Here is a 4,316-nt window from a genome sequence, read left to right on the forward strand (position 1 = left end):
AGGGCAGACTTATTTATTTACTATTTTATTTATTTATTTACCTTATTTATTTATTGTCACTGAAAGACGTCATATAGCTAAACACAAAAGCATATACTTCTTAAGCACACAAGAAGTTGATTTCAAAAGCTATGTCTCAGCAAAAATTCTATTCCTAGCTTTGCGCGCTGCGCGTGCTCCATCTGGAGACGAAAAGAATAAACAATAATTCATCCCGTTTTAGCCTAGTTTTCAAGACAGGAGCGACAAGAAACAGAATTAGCTCGTTCTATTTTCGATTCTGCCGCTACACGTTTTATCTACAATATGAGACTGGCGGCATGAGGAAGAATAAACAAAGGATGTGTATAGAACGAGGTGAAAAGAGGACCAGGGCATGTTTGCTGGTTAGAGGCACATGAGGCACATGCAAATCGCTACCTCATAATTACAAAGTTTTATCTGACGTTTTTGGCCGTTTTGAGTTACTAAGACCATGATGTCAGAAATCTGCTCTATCAAAATCGTAAGATTATTCTTATTTGTTATCAAGATATACAAAGAATGGCTTTCGAAAAAGCTTGAAATACGATTATTGTGAAACTAAACATTTTTTAACGTCAAATTTCTCAAAACTAGGTAAATCTTCTGAGTAGACAGAACGTTGTAATTCTGAGGTAGGGAAATATTGCGCAATGTTCAGTGACAAAGATTATAGAGCGCTCGCAGCTCTTTCGGGTCGTCTACATCTTCCCTCCGGATTTATTTTTCAACGAACATTCTCTCACATCTTGACTTTGTTATCCTGACGCCATGCCCTCTTCCTCCTTCAGAGGGCACTTTTCTTTTATTCGTTTTTGTTCATTCATCTCTCTCGACTTCTCTCTTTTTCTGTCTCTTCATCTTTCATTCTTTATCACGTCTGTACGTTCACCACATTTGAGAAGTGTGATGAAAGCAAATATTCAGTGAACGTGGATAAAAACACCACTTCGAGAAGCCATTTTCTCATGTAAAGGTTTTCGAGAATTTGGGTACACTCTACGTAAACATTCTCTTTTGGAGATATTTTAACCTGTTCCAATACACTGCACATAATAATCTTGTCATTATTCTTGATGTAGTAATGATAATGATAATCATGTTTACTGAGAGAACGACTGTGCCTATAGCGACCGTGATAATGATGAAACATTCTACTGTTCACTGACATCACGGTTGTACTTCTACGTCTTTTCGAAAGTTACGTCGCCACGACCAAATGACTGAACGACAGACACCCTTTCTCCCTCTCTACCCACTGATCAGCTCGTTCACTCATTCCTTACCTCAGTCTTTCTTCCCTCACCCAATTCCTCATTCACTTACCCGGGCGCCCTACCATTCTACGACAAGCTACGTCGCTCTATCTACTTGACCTTAAAAGCCATTTACAGCTAAAGGTTTTCACATCTTGAAACAATTCTACCCGCCCCCTCCCCCCTGTTTTTCTCAACACCCTTTTACCTTGTCTTGCCCCAGACTTCTCTAGCTCTAGCCCCTCCTCGCCCCCTTTTCCCATTCTCTCCATTCTGAAGGTGACATGCAACTAATTACAGTAGTAGAAGCAGTTCAACACGGCCAATCACTGTCGAGGAGAACGGTGATGACTCCAGTGGACGTCTTGGCCAGTGTCATTATAATATTGTGAGGCAGTGTGGGGAAATCAGGCGCCCGTCAAAATTATGAAATCGAAGAAATCGGCACTTTTCCGCCGGTTTGGCAATTTGTATAGAATTTTTGCTTTATGGTTTTATGAAATAGAAAAAATGACTCGAGAGAGGTAGAGGTAGGAGGCCGTTTGTAAAGGTAATTGTCTAGGACAGGTGGCCGTTAGAGCGGGTGCGACAGAACGTACGGACTTGTTTCTTCTAACATGTTGAGGCATCAAAATCTTATGTCGCGGAGACTCTTTTTATGCCTCAAGCAATGTACCAGGCGCACACACTGAAGCTATTTACAGTAGAGAATAACTTGTAAGTAAAATTTCCTTGGCTTGAGTGCCTCGGAACAGACTTATTAAAGGGTGTAGGGTTGCCACCAAATGTCAGCGTGCCAACATCATCTAACCTTAGCGTGCTAACCAAATTAATTTAGTGCAGTAACACCAGTCAAAAGCAAGATAATTTCTTGCTAGCACCAATGCACGTTTGGGCTTAAAAATTTGCTCAAAACGTTTCTTCGCAAAATTTAACACAATTCGAACAACTGTTCATTTTATGTTATAAGCCTACCTATTTATACCAGGAAGGCTTTTCTTTAATTAATATAGTTGTTGCCGAAACCCCGAAGGAACTGAGCGCACAGCAAACAAAGGCTTTTATTTAGTTGCCTGACTCCTAGAGGAAGTGAGCCCACAAGCGAACAATATACCAGCTCACCCCCAACAATGCGTAACGTACCCTCAAATTCGCATTAGCCCAGGCGGCGTGCGGGGTTAAAACGACTCAGGGTCAAAACAAAAGCACGTGTGCCGGTGTGCCCTGCGGGGAGCGGCTCTCGCAGCACATTCGCCTTCCATCGCGAGATCTTCACTCACTGCCTGAGGTGGAGTTATTTATGACTGCCGTAGACGACTAAGTAACTCCTTGAAGCGTCTTTATGGATGGGGTGTCTGTCTTTCTTGTTTCTTCAAGTAGGTCTATTTATTTACTGAACTGAACTCTTGTTCTACGCTGAAAACAGTTAGATGTTATGTCACTCTAAAACCATAAAACTAAAGCCCCGTGCTGCTTTGTTTCCTTCAACATTTGTAATTATTTTCTAAAAAGCCAATTTCAGTTACGTAAAAGCGACATGAGCAACACATGACGACTAAATTGAACATCGTTGTACTTAAGCAAAGAGGCACTTTGAACAAAATATGTCTGGGGCGACGATATTTCTGCAAATTAATGGTTTAGTGGCGTCAACATACTATTGTATAAATTATGATGTAGTTGTAGGCTATTTTGTTGTTCTTATAGTCGCTTCTGTTTCTCCTGTTGTGATGACTCGTTGTTAAAATAAATAATGTAAAAAAATGTTTCGCTCGTCATGACGTATACGGTATAGCATCCGGGCGATCAAATTTCCAACAGCAAAATGATTCACAATGGATGTTAAAATATGGAAATATGCTGAGAAATAAACACTATAACCCCTACTTTTACTTGGGCATTTTTAGAAAAAGAAATAAAAACCCCTCCTGTAATATTATTCTCATGGGTATATCCGACCCCTTCGGAGTTTTTTGTTTTGTTTTTATCGTTTTTGTTTTCTCTCTTTTTATTTCCTACACTCTTACCTTTTCCTCACAGTATCCCCGAGTCTTACTATTCCCTCCTATATCACCCAGCTCACCATAAATCCAGCCTCCGTCCATAACCCTGTCAACAATCTAGCTCTCCCATGGCCCTCCTACAGCTCCTTGGACTCGGACTTCGAGACATACAGAGGTGGGCGGGGCGCCGCTCTCAATTCCGCCGACTCGAAAGACGCCCCCGAATGGAGGTACCGTTTTGGCGATGTAACGAAGCGGCTTCGGCCCGTGGGTGTCAATAAAATAACAATATTTACCTTTCTCCACAGTACTCCCAGCTGGAGGAAGTGAGAGATGATGGAAGACATATGGTACAAACTGCAACGCAAATAGAGACTACAACACCAGACCGACGACGTGTTTACAACTTGGGAGCTTTGGTGAAGAATCCTCTCTCCTCGCCTCTTTTTAAATAAAGATTCCTCTTCCCTTTCTCCAGTTCTCACCATAAGATCTAACTCAATACGCCACCCACCTCCTTTACCATAGTACATAAACCTTTATGGTCATTATTAAAAGAAAATATGGCAGCACAATGTCTGCCCTTCAACCATCCAGCATTCAGAAAAATGGTGAATTGGTATAGGTTTAATGCCCCTAACAATACAATTAAGTTAAGAGGAGGGACCTTCGAGTTTAACGTCCATCTCCGAAAGGACAGAGCTAAATGGGAAATTAGTGTAAAGTGCCTTTCCCAAGGGCACAACACTGGACTTAGCTTCAGCATACACAAAACAACAAAAAATAACAACAATAAAAACAAAAACCACCACCAACAACAACAACAAAACAACAACACTCCCAAAAGAAAACGTACCAACAACAGCCTCTATTAACTCTGGACATATTAAATATTCGAAGGCTTGTAGCTGGGAAATACGTGTTTGAATGTGCGCTTGTATATATGTATAATATGTGTGTTTGTGTGCACGTCCATGAGTGTGTGTGTGTGTGTGTGTGTGTGTGTGTGTGAGTGTGTGCGTGTGTGTGTGTGTGT

The 4,316-nt window shown here is 41.2% G+C and overlaps 1 protein-coding gene across 1 annotated transcript in view; it reads right to left on the reverse strand.

Moving 5' to 3' along the window:
• Positions 1 to 4,316, reverse strand: part of LOC101858408 (plexin A3) — a gene marked incomplete at its 5' end in the record, with an annotated part of 65,514 nt that overhangs the window by 27,745 nt on the left and 33,453 nt on the right.

The sequence above is a fragment of the Aplysia californica genome, unplaced genomic scaffold (genome assembly GCF_000002075.1).
Source record: "Aplysia californica isolate F4 #8 unplaced genomic scaffold, AplCal3.0 scaffold00197, whole genome shotgun sequence".
Lineage (NCBI taxonomy): Eukaryota > Metazoa > Mollusca > Gastropoda > Aplysiida > Aplysiidae > Aplysia > Aplysia californica.